The following is an 18,664-nucleotide window of genomic DNA, read 5'->3' as shown; positions in this document are numbered from 1 at the left end:
CAAATTCAAACAACGTTCAAATTTGAGGACAAATTGAGTTTAGGCACACACTTAAATTAGTTATATGAATATGAATACTTCAATGCAAAGACATGTAGATGATGTATGATAAAATACTGATGACATATACCCTTTATCTTCTGAATATTAATGTCCTAACCATAATATTTAATTGTTATTTCTTGTGAAAAAAACAATAAAATATTTAAACAATAAGATTATTAGATGAAACAAAACCCTTTCAGGCATAGAGTGACGCATAAATTATGCAAAAAAGGAGGAGAGAACTCTGGGTAGTTCTCAAGTTTAGGTGGAAAGCAGCTTTGAATTAGTAAAATACCAACTCAAGCCAACCTGAAATGAGTAAAAGCAACCCCTGACACAGTGTTTCGCTCTAATTAGAGCTCTTCAGAGAGGTATAGCTTTGTCCAGACACAAGGGAGCACCCAGTATTAAGTCAAAACAAAACCCTTTCAGGCATAGAGTGACGCATAAATTATGCAAAAAAGGAGGAGAGAACTCTGGGTAGTTCTCAAGTTTAGGTGGAAAGCAGCCCCTGTTAGAGCACTCTCAACACCAGCGACACTCTAAATCTGCTCACCTCAAATGTCTGTTTTTCTAGCAAAGATTTTTAAGCATAGGATTAGCACAGTGCTATCCACGCCGAGATAGAAAATGACAAAGTCTTTTGCAATTTATACAGCAAAGTCTTTAAGCATAGGACTAGTACAGTGCTGTCCTTGCCGAGCTGTAAAATTACAAAAGCCATGTATCACTCCAGGCACAATATTACAGCTTTGAATTAGTAAAATACCAACTCAAGCCAACCTGAAATGAGTAAAAGCAACCCCTGACACAGTGTTTCGCTCTAATCGACCCCTTAGTTTGGTCCTGGCTAGGTCACAGCAAAAACATGAAATAGCTTAGGTAGTTAAAATTGTATATTGTTCTTTATTATCCAGTACTTTTATCACATTAGTACAAGGCAAATATTTCCTAAAGCCACTAACTTTTATTATGTTTATTTGTTTTAGGAGAAACATAATATAGCAAATTTGATTAACAATGATTAGATCTACACACCTGCAAACTGACGTGCTTCCTGGAGTTAGCTTGCTCGCTCTGTTTTAAAAATTTGCATCGCTGTGATTTGTTTTTAGAGGGAATTTGGGGGGTTGGTTTGGTGGGTTATTGGGGAATTTTGCAGTCTGCACTTTGCACTTTTATATAATTTAGTGGCCCACTGTTTCATGTTTTGTGGCCTCATGTAACCTTGCAGATTTTTTTTAATTATAATACCCGATACCTCTGGAGTGCACCTCGCCGAGGAGGCTCTCCTGGGGATTGTTTTCCGGTGACGGTGGCCATCTTGGGTGAGACCCGCGTCACGAGCGATCAGCGCTCTAGTTGTTTCTCGCTCACTGCCTGCTTCAGGCAAGGCTAAAGTTATTTAGCCAGGCACGGCGCTGCCGAGCGGGGCTTCCGGGAGTTATCTTGCTCGCTCCATTATGTTAAAATTTTGCATCGCTGTGATTTGTTTTTAGAGGGAATTTGGGGGATTGGTTAGGTGGGTTATTGGGGAATTTTGCAGTCTGCACTTTGCACTTTGATATAATTTAGTGGCCCACTGTTTCATGTTTTGTGGCCTCATGTAACCTTGAAGATTTTTTTTAAAATTATAATACCCGATACCTCTGGAGTGCACCTCGGCGAGGCGGCTCTCCTGGGGGTTGTTTTCCGGTGACGGTGGCCATCTTGGACGAGACCCGCGTCACGAGCGGTCAGCGCTCTAGTTGTTTCTCGCTGACCGCCGGCTTCAGCAACACCTTTTTATGCTGATGCTGACCCGGAAGCGCAGCGGGCGCGCCGATGGCATGCCGAAAGGCGCGCCTAAGGCAAGCCCATCTGCGCCCGTCTGCTCTAAGTCAGCAATCAGGGCGAGCCACTCTGTCCAACACGGCGCAGTCATTTCCGGTAAAAACCTCATCCATTTTACTAGTGAGGGGCTGAAATCCTTCAGGCCCCCGACCTTTTCTCCCCATAGTGCTTAGTCCACTGGTTCTTCCAGCGATTTTGCTTGCGCTGAGTGTGGTTACATATTCTCTGCCGAACCGCGCACTTCGGCCATACCTGTGTCTACCACTACGGAGGGGACTATCAGGGCCTGCCTTATCAATGCTAGGTCAGTGAGGAGGCACCATGTCGATGTGGCGGACCTTATCTCTGATATTGATCTAGACATGTTGTTTATCACAGAAACATGCTTTGATGCCTATTCCAATCCAATTGTTGCTCTGGTCACTCCTGCTGGCTATAAAGTTCATCGGCACGATCGCCAGTCGGGTAGGGACAGATGGACTCTGCTTTGCGAGTCTTCCACGCTTTTAGATGATTGTGTGGTTCTTAACTTTAGCATTCAATTCTCTGCTCACTTTACGCTCGGGGGCTGTTTGGTCTATCGACCTCCCGGACAGTCCAAGCACTTTTTGGACTCCTGTGGGGATGCTCCAGCAGAACGTGTTCTGTGTTTCTCCAGGTTCATTTTTCTTGGCGATGTCAATATCCACCTAGACCACGCTGAGGCCTTGGACCCCTCTGCTTTGTTGGAAGCCTTACATGTGGCGAACCTCTCTCAAAGAGTTCGGTTTCCCATCCATCTTGGTGGGCACACCCTAGATATTATAGGGGCCAATTTCCATTTATTGGTGAAGAAACCAAGCCCGTCCGCTTGGTCCGACCATTTCCCTATCTTTTTCTCTTGGACTCTGTTGAACTCCTCTCGCCCCCGGCACGTTGCTTTCGCCCGCCTGCCTTTAGGAAACCGGACTTAGAGGCTCTACTATACAGCCATCGGAGATGCCAAGGGTCACTATTATGCCACGCGTATTGAGCAGGCCAAAAACAACTCTAAAGAGATCTTCTCCATTGTTCAAAGTTTTCTGGCCCCTTGTGCGCATTCGGCGGTCACTTTTGTTTCTGACTCATGGTGTAATTCCTTGGCGACCTTCTTCAAGGATAAAATAGCTAGCATTCAAGCTTCGCTTTCCATCTTTCCAGGGCTCCTTGACACTGGGTCATTTCCATCTATCAGTAGGGAAGATCCTCTCTTTACCTTTTAGGACTTTGGCCTACTAGATTCGGCCAGCTCTCTCAAAATCTTGAAAGCTCTTAAGTCCAGCTCTCTCAATGATCCCTGTGCTGCTAGACTATTGTCGGACCTGGTTGACACCGTTAATCCAGAGGTGAACTTCTTGATCAATAAGTCACTCTGCACAGCCTCCGTGCCTAGAGCCTGGAAACATGCCCTGATCCTTCCGCTGCTTAAGAAGCCGTCTTTGGACCCTTCAGTGCCTGAGAACTATCTCCCTATTTCGCTACTGCCTAGTTTGCCGAAAGTGTGTGTGAAGGCCATCACCTTTCAACTTACCAAGTTTATTGAGGAGTCAAAGGGGTTTCATCCGCCCCAGTCGGGCTTCTGTGCTGCTCACAGCACGGAATCGACCTTGCTGGAGGTTGCAGAGGCAATCCGGGAGTGTCTGGATGCCGGCGGGAGGGCAGCGTTGGTCATGCTGGATCTCTTGGAGGAATTCAACACGGTTCCCCACGCCATGCTCCTTAACCGCCTCTCTGCTATCAGAATTGTTAGCAAGGCTTGGCATTGGATAAGCTCCTTCCTTGAGGTCCTACAGCAGCAAGTTTGGCTCCCCCCGAGTGCCTCTTCACCTCTGCCCGTGCCAATGGGATTGCCACAGGGTTCATTACTTAGCCCCCTCCTTTTTAACAACTATGTGACTCCGCTCGTGTATCTGGCGGAATCACTGGGGGCTAAGGTGATGGCTTACGCCGATGACACCCAGCTGCTGTTCACCTGGCCCAAGGAAGCCGACTCGGTCGGGTTGGCCCAAAATTGCCTTTCCTCTGTCTTTCACTGGCTATCCAATGCTCAGATGAAATGCAATGAAGGGAAGTCTGAGGTGCTGTTGTTCGGCTCCTTTTATTCAGATTTCAGAGAGAGGCTCTGGCCTCCGGGTTTTCCTCGGCCCTCTGATAGAACGGGCGCTGTCAAAAATCTTGGCGTTTGGTTCGACCAAAATCTGCACTTTGTGAGCACATGAAGAAGTTGGCTGGTACTTTCTTCCGCATACTGAAGAGCTTGAGGAAGTTTCTTCCCCTCCTGTCGAGTGCCTCCTGAGAAACCGTGGTCCGTGCATTTATTCTTTCCCATTTGGACTACGCCAATGCTCTCCTGGTGAGCTGCTCGGGGTCCCTGGTCAATAAATCGCAGGTTGTGCAGAACTCAGCGGTCAGACTCCTCATGGGGCTTTCTCCTAGAGATAGTGTTCGGACACACTTGCGTGCCCTTCATTGGCTGCCAGTTGAGTCACGCCTGAAATTTAAAATGCTAACCATTACTCATCGGGCCCTGTATGACACCGGCCCTTTATACCTACAAAGGAGATTTGCCTTTTATGTGCCAGGTAGAGTGCTTCGGTCTTCTGCCCAATGGCTGATACAGATTCCAAAGTTCAAGCGCCAGCGACTTGGTGGAAACTCCTTTGTGCGCCGGGCCGGTTTGGCCTGGAATCTGTTGCCTTTTGCCCTGAGGACCACCCAAGACCCAGTGCTTTTTTAAAAGAAACTCAAGACCTTGCTGTTTTAATGTGATACACGGTCACTCTTCCTTTCAGGAGATAGCGCCGGGACACTTTGAGTAGCTGTGCACTTTATAAGCTCAATATAACATAACATAACATAGCATGCAGTAATTATGAGCGCCTTATATTGGCAAGTGAAAAAATGACCTCAATACGTTAGAAAATTTAAGCCCAAGAGTTTGTCGCCGAAGTTTGCAAAATCTGATGAGATAGGACAATGTTTGGATTGCGTAGGATAATCCTCATTATGCCCACTCCTCTATGAGGCATCTATCCACCCCACAGACCATCAGAAGTTCCTGGCTCCCCTTTGAAATCCTTTTCAACTTTACTTGCCAACTCAGGCTTCTTCCGACTTCATCTCAATACTAGGATAGCAGACGTGATTCTATCCTACCTTCCAATAAAATATAGACAAAGGAGTATGCAGTTCCTGTAGGTGGTGAGGGGTTGGGCTATCCCAAAATATTGATATGGTACCTCATTGTTAGGTTTAGAATGTTTGGTTCACTTAGAGTAACCAACCACTGTGTAGGTAATATAGTTTCCCTGGTGCGGATGAATCGCCACTTGATTTCTTACACTTCAGGCGAGTAACATGTTGACCCTTCACACTTAGGGGCCTATTAGAATGGCGGGCGGACACCCTAGCGGTGCTGAGACTGGCCACCAGTGGTAAGTCGGTCCCGCACCGGCTATTAGGATGCCACCGCCACAGTGGCATCCCCCATCCACATCATTGTGGCGGGCGGTGCACACAGCATCGCCCGCCACAATGCTGGGGCTGCACACTGTGCATTTGCATGCACAACGTGGCAGGCGCTGCGCGGTGTCTGTTACGCCATGCATGCACCCCCTATGTGCCCCCCAACATCCTGGGGGCCCGCAGCGTGCCCCCAACTGAGAAAACCCATCCCTTTCCGTGGCGGCGTTAGCTGCATTCCGGCATACATTATAATATGGATGGCGGTGTCTAGCAAACACCGCCACCATACTCAATCCTTTTCCATTCGGTCGACAAGTCGACCAAGCAGAAAAGCGGCAGACAGTCTTCCCGTCCTCCACGGTACCCCCGCCATCATAATATGGTAGAGGGAAATGGGAGGCGGGCGGGAGATAATGTCGGGCAGATCGCCACCGCCATGCGGGCGGTGGCGATCTGCCCGACATTATAATAGATCCCTAAGCTACCTCTGACCATTACATCAACAGTGACGCTTACTATGTTTTTAATTGAGACCAGTGGGCTTGGAGAAGAAATTGGTTTTGGAGAAAAACTGCACCTCATTGAAACCTTCCTCACAGAATCTCACTATGCACTTGTTCACAAACCTACACCATGAGGCCCCATACCCGCACTTCACCTAACGGCTTGGGAAAAGATCTCCGCCAAAGAGCCCCTCATAGGGTCTCTGTCTTGCAGCACTGGCCTGACGAGCAGCAAGCCCTATGATGAAGCATTACACCCAGCCAGGGTGTATGATGGTCTCACTTCCCAATTTGGGAGACTCCCCGTCTACACATAAGGGTAGAGGTGTTGACCAAGCCAGCCTCCTCCTCCCTCCTTCCCCTCAGGAACTGCATACTCCTTTGTCTATATGTGTGCATGAGGGCTTGTATGCAGGACCTTCAAGCGCCCCTGATCCAACCCCTTCTGTTAGAAATTCTGATAAAATATGCCACAATTGACCGAGTGGGTGGTAGACAATGTATAAATACATGAAGAAAATGAGGCTGGGTGTAACGAGGATTACTCTTTGTAGGAATGATGCCACATCTTCATGTTCATTGCTATACTCATAACATATTGTGGATACACCAAAGAAACCATAACTTAATGATTGAGGCAGTAATACCCCACAAAGCAAAGGAACAAATACCAATTACCTGTGAAATAGAAAATACACATGCAAGTTAAATGCAGAAATATACATATAAAATAGTTCCGTCAGGTTCCAGAAGCAGACAGCACAATCTGACCCACAGCTCCTGCAATTGTCTCAGGCACTTTCAAATGATAATGAGTTAATTAGGAACTGCCTCATGAAGTGACTCAAAGTTCCATAATCACCTGCCTGACTGCCTGCTCCGAGGAGGAGAGGTTGCCTGCATGAACGTTTCCCCTGCCATATGCTATAAAGCACCTACTTTACTACTGCGACAAGGGACATGCCTGGGCAAAGCTGGGGCCAAATATTGGCCTGTAAGTGCCTGTCATTGCCCAGAAGAGACCAGGCTGGGCCACTCCTTTAACATCCGCTGTTCGGGGTGAGTATTAAGCTTGTTTCTTCCTTTGATTACAGACTGTCCTTGGTTTCTTGAAGATTACACCCTCTCTCACTATTCTTTCAACATGGGGAAAGAAAAAGGGGGTATATGAATGTGATGGGCAAGAGATAAAGACATCAGAATTACATTTTGACTTTTCTTAATAATGTGGTTGGTGTTATACCTAAGGAAATTACGTTAGTAGAAGATCAATTGGCCTCTAACCATGCTACCGCTAATTCCACACCTTTGCTTGAAGACGCTTTTCCGTCCATCATGCCTGTTCAGGTTCCTCTAACCGGTACTGTTCTTACCCTAGAAAAGTGGGCCTTCGCAGGGATTCAAGCAAGTACTCAAAACCATGTCCATGGTAGACCTACGAAAGGAAGTGTCAGATCAAGGATCAAATTGTCCAGACCTTCTAACCAAACTCCATAGAAAAGAAAATGGGAAAAAAGAGCAAGATATTAAAAATTGAAATAAGAAATTTGGATACAGTATTTGCAGTACTCTGCAATTGCCATATACATGTGCAGAACATGGTAGCAATAGATGCAATTATTTTTTACTAATGTAGAGACCATAAATATATGGTTGAGTGACTTGGAGGAAATGTTGGGAAAGCTTTCTCTAACAATTCAGAAAGTGGAGAGTGAGATGTATAGCAAGGCACAGCATTTTAATGCCCCCAATGTTTCCATTAATAAATCAGAGGGGACTCACGCTAACTGGATTGTTGGTGCCCCTCAGCTAAGGTGGAAAGGGCAAGACAAACTGGCGGACCCTCGCAGATCACCCAGGGGGCAGATTTTTGTAATGCTACTTCAAGACCAACTTCTCAGTTACTCTTCCATAGAAGAATACGAGCATCTTCACTAATGTTCTTCCCTGTGAACCTGTAGCACCCAGTGTTCCTGACCCGATGAGGGGGTGTCGCTCCTCTGATATTTCTTTCGAAAGTGACCCAGGAACATATACCAGGTGTTGACCTTTCCAACGTAGTCATTCAGCTACCCCCGCATCAGTGCCTAATGTGCTTATGATGTCTAATGTTACAACTTTAAAAAAGGGTGTCCCAGAGAGCTATGCTCAGCTAAAAAATAAGGGGATCCATTGGCTCCTAAACCAGTTCCATTTGACAACTTTCACCTTGTTTCGAGAGCTTATCATGGTGCAAAGAGTCTGAAGGACAGGAAATACAGGTAGACAAAGGGCTGGCTATTTTATTGCTGTTAATTTCTGGAATCCTAAAAGCGTGAAGCAAATTTTAACAAACATAGAGTCAAACATGTGTCTTCTATCCCCCTCCCTGAGTAAGGCTTTGCCAAAGGGATCCATCTAACCATCAATACCCAGGGGGGCTTCCTACTCTTTCATTTTTAGCTCCGAGTGCAAAAATACAGCTTCACATTAGATTTGTCCCCTTTACTCAGCTTGATGAACTAGGATGACTCTCATCCCCGACTGAAACAGTATCTTGGTGACTCTGGCTATGACTCCGCCTTATTGGTCTTTGAAGTTAGTGAGTTGGAATATGATGGGGGCACAAGACTAATTTTTAGATGAACACAGTGTTAGTCAGTTGAAATCCAATGATATCATTTATCTTGTCAATGCGAAAACTGCGACACATGGTAGGCCAAAATGGGGCCTTGCGGTTTTTGTGAATGTGGGCCTGGGCTGCATAATGGAGAGAATCCCTTGTAAATCCCCAAATGTCCTAGGTGTTCCTTTGACTTTTCATAATAAGTTAAGGTTATTAGTAATAAATGTATATAATTCACTCGCTATGGATGAAGCCCTGTTATGGAGCAAAGAACATTTTTAAAATAGCATTTTCTGGATCAGCCAAAATTCCTGTTGATTTTTTTAGTTTTTGTAAGTTGCACCATTCCACGGTGAGCAGTCAAAATATAGAATTTTTTATATTGATATACAAAAACATAGAGTTTTATATATTTATGGTAAAAAATATCGATGTTTTGTATTTCGATGTTAAAAATATCGAATTTTAAGTGTGTAGAAATATATCATAGAAAATAATATTGAATGTAAAAATATTGTTATAGTATTGCATTTTTAATATTTGTTTTTTTAAACAAATGTATAGTATTTTGTAATTTTTATTAGTGTTTAGTAGTTTTTATAGTATATAATTGTTTAAAAATGTGTTGTGGGATTTTCTTAAATTTAATTTTTTTACATTTTATTATGAATAGATATTTTACATTTTGATATTTAATTTTAGGAGCGGGATGTTGGGTTTATAGGGGATAAGGGTGGGGAGTGTTTTAAAAAAAGATACATTTTAATTATATATTTTGAATTCAGAATTTTTGCTGTGTGATGTTGGTATTATATGGGATAAGGGTTGGGAGTGTTTATAAAAATGTTGTTAAAATGTATAATTTACTAGCAGCCCGTCCCGACGTTGTCCGGGTACGAAATAGAATGTGTGTAATGTGTGTATTTGGCAATGGCAAAATTTTTTGTTTCATTAGAATAGGAACAGAGAAGGCCCAGCTGCAGCCCTGGTTGATGTTAGCAGGCGCGTGTAATTGGTGTAGTGATCCGCAGCCTGAGCCCGGCCACAGCCCTGGTTGATGTTAGTAGGCACATGCAATTAGTGTACTGATCCGCCGCCTGAGCCCGGCTAGAGCCCTGGTTGATGGTAGCAGGCGCATGTAATTTCGTTGAATGAGAGAGTTCAGTAACAGCGCGCAGGAGAGGCTGCAGTAACGTTACTTACCAGGCCTCCAGGTGAACGGGTTTGTCATGCTCCCAGCATACGGCCACAGCAGACGATCTTCTGATTACTGTACGACCCACATGGTACGAAGGGCGGAACGTAGCACACCACCCCCAGCGTTTCTCACGCCCCCAGCGTGCCCCTTGATGTGGTGCAATTGCGTTCACATGGCATGAAGGCCGGACAACCACCCCCAGTGTTTCTCACGCCCGCAGGATTTCTCACGCCCCCAGCGTGCCCCTTGATGCTGCGCAGCAACGTAATTGGCGCTTGTATGTACGACTCACATGGCATGAAGGGCGGACACACGCCCCCAGCGTTTGTCACGCCCCCAGCGTTTGTCACGCTCCCAGTACACGCCCACAGCCCACGATGTGATGGCCATACCACACGCCCCCAGCGTTAGTCACGCCCCCAGCCCACGTCCACAGCACAACGCAGACACGCCCACAAGGGACTACTTTGCTGGCACGGTTCTTTTACCTTTTAAATGTATAGAGGGGTTGGCCTAACGGCTAGCGCACTCGACCTCGGACCTCGGGATCTGGGTTCGAGTCTTGGTAACGACGCCAAACATCCTGTGATTCTGGGCAAATCACTTAATCTCCCCGTGCCTAACAAAAATGAATGTGTGTCCTCATGTAACGTAACTGGTGCTATGTAAAGCGCTCTGATACCTGATTCAGTTCGGGTCAAGTTTGCGCTATATAAAACTCTGCAAAACAAAAATAAAAAATAAATGGTGGCCGTCTGCATAACCTATGTCCTTCTGCTGCAACTGCCCTTTCTAACACTGTATTGGGTGTTGTGATTGGTGCTGTGGTTACTGAGATTACCCGCCTCAAAGGTTTGGGCTCTCTCTTTATAATATTAGTAAGGATTGAAAATTGTACATAGATTTATTAAATTAGAAATGTTATTTTAGTAATAGATATTTAGGAGCGGGATGTTGGGTTAATGGGGATAAGGGTGGGGATATGAAGAAAAAAAATTGAAAATGTAAATTGCAAAAATTTTTTGTGAGTTTTTAAATTAGATATTTTTTTATGAGTGGGATGATGTGTTTATATTGGATAAGGGTGGGTAGTGTTTTATAAAAAAATCTAACAAAATATTATTCATAATTTTAAATATTTAATCTTGAAATTTAAATTAGAAATTAGAAATTCATTTTTTTGAGTGTAATGTTGAATATTGTGGATAATGATGGTAGTGTTTTACAAAATAGTTTAGAAATTTAAAATGTATTTCAATTTTTAAATATTTAGATTATCAATTACAATTTGAATTTGGAAATTTGGAGTTTGAGTAGTAAGTTGATTAGGTTGAGTGTCCAGCACCTACCCCAATAATTTTTAGATTGGAGTTGGAATAGTCAATTAATTAGTTTTAGTGTCCAGCACCTACCCCAATTTATTTTAGACTGGAGTTGGAATAGTAAATTGATTAGGTTTAGTGTCCAGCACCTAACCCAATTTCTTTTGGATTGGAGTTGGAATAGTAAATTAATTAGGTTCAGTGTCCAGCAAATACCCCAATTTCTTTTGGACTGGAGTTAGAATAGTAAATTAATTAGGTTTAGTGTCCAGCATCTACCCCAATTTATTTTAGACAGGAGTGGGAATAGTAAATCAAATAGGTTTAGTGTCCAGCACCTACCCCAATATATTTTAGACTGGAGTTGGAATAGTAAATTGATTAGGTTTAGTGTCTAGCACCTACCCCAATTTATTTTAGACTGGAGTGGGAATAGTAAATTAAATAGGTTTAGTGCCCAATACCTACCCTAATTTATTTTAGAATGGAGTTGGAATAGTAAATTAATTAGGTTTAGTGTCCAGCGCCTCCCCCAAATTATTGTAGAATGGAGTGGGAATAGTAAATTAAATAGGTTTAGTGTCCAGCACTTACCACAATTTATTTTAGGCTGGAGTTGGAATAGTAAATTAATTAGGTTTAATGTCCAGCACCTACCCCAATTTATTTCACACTGGAGTGGGAATAGTTTAATAATTAGGTATAGTGTAGGACATAAATAAAGGTTAAGTATACATTTTAATATGTTTAATATTATAGTTTAATTTATTAATGCAAAATAAAATATAAAATAGTTTCCTATTTGAAAAATGGGAAATTGAATATATGTATTTGGTATAATATTTATTAGGAATAAAGTGTATAATTTGTATATATAAAAAATAAACAATATAAGAAATAAAAAATAAGTAAACACACATTTCTATTGGGTAATTTATGTAGGAAAATGCGGTAAAATAATGTAATAAATTACAATTAATTAGAAACATATTTGTGCATATATTTCTGAAATCAGATAATGTACATTTACAATAGTATATTTTTTTAATACAGAATAATTATTAACAAAATATTATAATTGTTTTTTACAAATAATATGTTATACATTATTATGTATTGGAGTTATTTATACAAAAAAAATGTAAACAGTTTTTATATAATATAAATGTAATACTTTTTATATTTGTTACAAACATATAATACTTTCCAATTATTAATATTAATATTTAAAATAATAATATTATTAATTATTACATATCTTTTTTAATGAATACAATTTTTTACCGTATCTTTATTTTTATAATGCAAAAAAATTGTATGTACATTGTTTTTTCATTGTTATTATTTTGTGGAATTATTTATCTTTTTTTTTATAATACAAAAAATGGTATGTACATTGTTTTTTCATTGTTATTATTGTGTGGAATTATTATAATGAATATTATATATGTTACAATATTTATTATTATAATTTTACATTGCTTTGAAATAATGTAATAATTTTCAATACATTGCATGATATTTGTAGTTTTTCACATAAATATTTGTAAAATTTGTATATGTAAAATAACATTTGAATAAATTAAATGTTTTAAATTCACTATGCTTAAACTTGCTATTTGTGTTTGGGCCTTGTATTTTGTAACCGCTCAATGTTGTTTTGGGTCTTTTGGTTGAAGAGAAGCTCGCGGTTGGGAGCTGGTTCACGTCGCTAAAGGTAAGTTTTTTTTTATTTTAATACGTTTAAAATGTATTTTGAACATTTATTAGTGATATTAGGAACTGTTATATGTTATAGTCACGTATATTTTGTTTAGGTCGTTTTTACATAATTGAGGCCTGTTTATAGAGTTAGAAATATAGGGCTCCATTAGGATATCGGGCGGATTGCCTCCGCCAGGGTGGCGGTGGCCACCGCCACCCAGGCGGAGGCAATCCGCCCGGCAACCACTCTCGTTTTCCCCTCCGCCTGATTAGGATGGCGGAGGGGACAATGGCGGACGGAAATACCGTCCGCCGCTTTACCGCCGCCGCGGTCGCCTTGCGACCGCGGCGGTAATAGATTAATATGGTGGCGGAGTCCAATGGACACCGCCAGCCATATTATGATGGCGAAATGTGTGGGCCTTTCCGCGGCGGCAATGCCGCCACGGAAAGGCATGCGGACATTGCTGCGGGGGCCCCCTGCAGGGCCCCCAGGTTGGCGCCACTGTCGGGGGGCACATGGGGGGTACCTAAGGTACCCCCCCACATTTGCATATGCAAAGCGGCAGGCACAGCGCGGTGCCTGCCGCTTTGCATATGCAAATGCGTAAAAGCATTTTTTGCATTGTGGCGGGCGGTGCAGAGTGCATCGCCCGTCACAATGGTAAAACTACAGGATGTGCCCGCCACTGTGGCGGGCACATCCTAATTCCCCCCACGGGACCCCCGCCCTTATGGCGGGCGGTCCCGTTCTCCGATAGGGTGGCGGGCGGACAATGTCCGCCCGTCATCCTAATGGGGCCGATAGTGTTTAATGTGTCGTTTTTAAAAATGTAATGTTAGTAGTAATGTTATTAGTGGGTCTATTAGGATGGCGGGCAGAAAACCATCCCGACAGCCATGGTAGCGGAAAACAACTGCCCGCCGGTACTGGGTAAAAACAGGCGGACAAATTAGGCTCACCCGCCCAAAAACTCAGACCGCGGTGGAACGGGGCCAAGAAAAATGACCCGCAGCGGGCAGAGATGGCCAAAACCCGTCCGCGGCTTTTGGATTCGCGGCGGAAAAACACCAACACGCCGCAAGGATAGCAGAGATACCCCACAGGAAATTCGGATATCCCCGATGGTCACACGGTACGTTCCGCTGTCTCCGACCGCCGCGGTTGCCATCAGTGATGTATGGGAGAGCCAGCGGAAGAGCTGTAGAACATCCACAGCTGCGGATGCTCCATGACAAATATGGCGGCGGAATAAAAAAAACCACAATAAGGCCACAAAGTGCACAAACTCGCTATGCCACCCAAAAACAAAAAAAACACACCCCAATGACACAACCACATGGCAAAAATAAAAATACAAATCCCAGGACAACCCACATAACACACCTGACAGCACTTTTGGACACACCCACATAGCTGAGTATAAAACCAGCCCCTTCCTTGACCACAATCGTTTGCAATACTCCACAACTGAGGGGCCCAACACCACAGCACAAAGGAGCGGTAAACAACAAAACAACACACCCCACACCACACAACACACAGCACCACCACCACTTCCACACCTTCACTACTAATCCCCCTGCTCATCACACAACATACACATCACTACCACACCCACCACTCATACCCCTGCACCCACAACCACTCTGCACACCGCACACCATGGCAACACATAAAAGGCCCAAATTCACAGAGAGTGAGTTGAAGCTTATGGTATATGAGGTAGTTAGAGGGGAACCACAAATGTTTGGTAGTCTGGTCCAACAGACACCATTAGCCACAAGAGCACAAATTTGGGCAAGGATAGTCAAGAAGGTCAATGCAGGAGGGACCATCCCGCAATCAAAAAAGGAAATCATGAAGCGGTGGCATGACCTGAAGAGGGTTGTCAAAGAGAAGAGGAGCAAGAACTGTGAGCTGGCTGACAGGACTGGCGGTGGCCCTCCCATTCCACAAAAACCATTCAATATATGGGAGGAAAAGGTGCTTGCCATACTGCATCCAGAGAGTCTCACAGGAGTACCCTGGGGAGTGGAGGCTGGCAAGCACAAACAAATGACTACCACCACACTGCTATGTACTGTCTTGCACAACTACAAAGCTAGGATAAATTCCCTTCATCAGCACCACACACTCCAAAAAACATGTCTCACAGATCCAACATTCACTCCCTCCCATTCACCTCAAACGTAGCTAGCAACATTACCATGGGGGCATGTGTACAGGCAGCCAGCACTACAGTTCCCACCAGGCCCCCTTGTCCCACAGCTTAGCAAGATATAGCTCTTCCCCACCGGACCCAGAAGCATGTGTTAGCCATTACATTACCTCCCTCAAACTAACAGGTAGGTAGCCATATTGCCACGGAGGGCTGTTTGGGAGCGGGAGGCCTGTACTACTACTCCCACCATGTCCCCTGTTCCACAGCTGAGCATGATGGAGCACTTCCCCATCCAGAAGTAGTTGAAAGCCATTGCAGTACACCAAACAAACTAACATGTTGTTGTATAGCGTTTTAGGATCCGAGCAAAATTTACCGATTCATGCCCTTATATAGGTACAATTCGCATTGCCATTATATAGGCATAGAAATCATAACCATATTTAGACATAACCCAAGCAGTCCAAATACAGTCATGGCTACTTCCACTCATTCCAAACAGCCACCACGATTTCTTGGAAAACTCGGCTTCAGCAGTCTGGGACATCCCCTTACTGGAATATTGATTTGTCCAAGAACTCATGGAGTTTTCAAAGAACTACCATTCTCTTGGGATTCTTAGATGACGTTATTATGCCCGACTTTATGTCAAACTAGGCAACTTGAAGGTATAAATATGCCTACACTTGCCCTAGCAAAGACACGGTGGTTCGGAGCAGCTCGACTATTAACTTGCCCGACTCAGCTCGCTACGGCAAGTGCCGAAGGAAGCCGACCCTCCAGCTGACACACTGATCGAGAAGCTGTCCTTTCTCTCACTCAGAATCCAGCTCCAGTGTTTCCAAGCTCCCCTTGCGGGGTGTTGGGAAATTGAGTACCAGACCTCCTCCATTCTAAAACCTAGGTACGGAGCTGATTAGACCCTAAGAGAAATCTTGGTTAGATTCTTGGCAAAGAAAAATGAAACCTATGCAATACCACACTTACTACTTCCCACATACTAGACTTAGGTTAGGTACATTGGGGTAGGCGTATTTTAGAAGCACCAGTTGAGTACTTTTAGCCTCTGTTATTTATGTATGTATTTTATGGCTTAGAAACCAAACCACGCTTTTACAGTATTATTTTATAATACCCTTCTTACTGTACGCATTATACATTGCAACCAGTATTACGATTGTAGCAGTTCCCTTTACTTACATGAGAAAGTAGACTGTTCAATAAATCCTTTTATTGAAAACGCCCATCTCTCTATTTCTCTGCACCTATGATGAAACGAAGCATGCATGATTGACTGAGTAAAATATCTATCTATTGTATCCACGACTCTGAAGATACGTTTTATTCTTGGGGAAACAAAGTTGTCATGTTTATGCGGTTGTCAGAAACTAATCCCTTCTTTTGAATTCGAGAAAGTTTCTAGAGACCGCTGAGCTAGCTGGCACTCACAATTAAGTTTAATACATTCGATAGAGACCTAGTGGACCTCAGTCCTACATCAAATCTATAGGATATATTATTCCAATGCGCAGAGCCTATTGGGAATATAGGAATTACACTACATGGCACCCAACGTTTGGTAAGGCACTAATTTAACACTAGATACTAGAGTAACTCAGTCGTGCTTTTCTCAGAGACCCCTTTTTCCCGTAAAATACTCCAATAGACTTCTGGAGTGGGTAAAAGGATAAAATATACTCCATAACTCAGTAGGACGAAAATCCTATGTATTAGTTTTTGGTTTGTTCAATGTTGAAGGATACAGTGTTCCAAAATATTGTGCACCTTCTCTTTGTTTCCTTGAAACTTGCTCTGCAAATTTTCATTAAACAATGTCGCTTAACGGCGACAACAACACAAAAGGTGGAACTGCAGCAGCTGCAGCCCAACCAGGTTTTTGACAGAACAGGTTTCTAAGAAACCCACCCGGATGCTATAATCATCCCGGAAAACTTAAGGAAAACCATCACTATAAAGCTTATAACAAATGGCCTATCATCAAGAGGTGGTAGGGTCATTTTTGTCATAGAGGCACATGAATATTGACAGACAGAGGTATTCTATTCATCGACAATCTTCCCTGAACCAAATACAGTATCGCATGTGTTTCACTTCTACAAAGTAGAGGATCATCCAAAGGAATACGTTCCTTTCGAGGACATTAAAATTCCACTAACTTACCAAGAGCATCAGCTCTGGTTTAAAGGCGCCCTACAACATCAAAATCACATTACTAGGCTCGGTCCACTAGGTAGACCAGGATCAACATGGCCTGTACTAGCCAGCTATACACCACATCCTGACATTGAAGAAATGTCAAGTGAAGAACTATTAGTTCAACTAAAACAACTAATAAAAATACATAGACAATTGGTTCAATATGTCATGTGGACTCTAACAGTCCAACCTCCTATCAGGATTCCACAACAAACCCCTCTCCAGGGGAACACAAATAAAATCACACCACAAACTGTACAATCAGTCATTGGTAAATTACCCGCAAAAAGGGAACAAATTCCATTCTGGATAGCTCAAAAAATTACTAAAATCGAGGCAAAATCCAGATACTACCCCTCATGAGAAACACAGAATTCTAACAATCTGTTTACCAATGGGGATCGCACCACTCCTGGAGGACTGTGACACTTGGGGTAGAGTCTTTGCTGCAATCTACACAAAAACACATGGTGTTACATCTATGGCGGTTATACCAGATGTCCTGAAACAGATTCAAAATTAATACGGGGCAGAGCCTGCTTTGAATCTGGGTATGACATTACTGAAAGATTTCAAACAGGTCACAGCTATAATATTAGCTAATATTAAAGGTGAAGCAGCATCAGTGGCGATCCGCCAAAAAATAAATTGATATAACTGAGCAACCATATGAACTGGCCAGAATAATTGAAAAATCCTATGAAGAACCAGGTAGAGATAGTTTGGGTGGGAAACCAGTAAAGCCCCAACTAACAGAGAGTCCTGAAAAGGTCTTTATTAAAAACTCTCTCACTACTCCTAAAAAGAAGTAGGAAAATATTAAACAAACTTCTAATGAGAAGCTTTCTCTGTCCCGAGGAAGGTCTCCTCAAAAGTAGCCCTCTGAAAAGAGGTATAACCTTAGGAACAGGGATAATTTGAGAAAACCTGATAGATATCAAGATAATGATACACGTTCCTCTCGTACCTTTCAGACTTCCCAACAGAAATTGAAAAGAAGAGGACGGTCAGAACACAAGGAAGAACGCGTGAAGTCCAAAGACGATCAACACGTTCCAAAAAATAAGAAAACCCAATTCACCAAAAAGAAGGAAGCAGGTCGAAAAATCAGACATGCCGAGGATCTTGAGGACACAACTCAAGAACGGGGAGTGGGCCCAGACAATGTTGGACAGTGCAGCAGAAGTCACCATAGCCCGCAAGATCTTGAAGGATCATCTGGAGACAGTGGACTTGAATGAGTACATTCAAGTTGAAACAGCCGATACCAGGGTTAGTGTACCCCATAAGTTATATGAAATAACGCTCCGGATGGAAGGGGACATAACTAGGAAAATAAGAGCACTCTTTTGGGAGAAGCTCTCCAAGGGTTATGACATTCTTCTAGCTGAAAAAGACTGGCCGCCAAAATTTGTCAGGGAGTGCCCACATGGCGAAGACATCATTATGCCAGCCTTCTCCAATCATATTCCAATTCACTTAAAATACACCTATGCCAGAAAATGGGCTGTAGCCCAGGCTCGGATGTATGACATTACAACGCATGCTTTTACATCGCATGCTTTTACAACGTGGGTTTTACAACGCAT

This window comes from Lissotriton helveticus, chromosome 6, assembly GCF_964261635.1.
Source record: "Lissotriton helveticus chromosome 6, aLisHel1.1, whole genome shotgun sequence".
Classification (NCBI taxonomy): domain Eukaryota; kingdom Metazoa; phylum Chordata; class Amphibia; order Caudata; family Salamandridae; genus Lissotriton; species Lissotriton helveticus.
Note: the sequence above shows the minus strand (reverse complement) of the source record.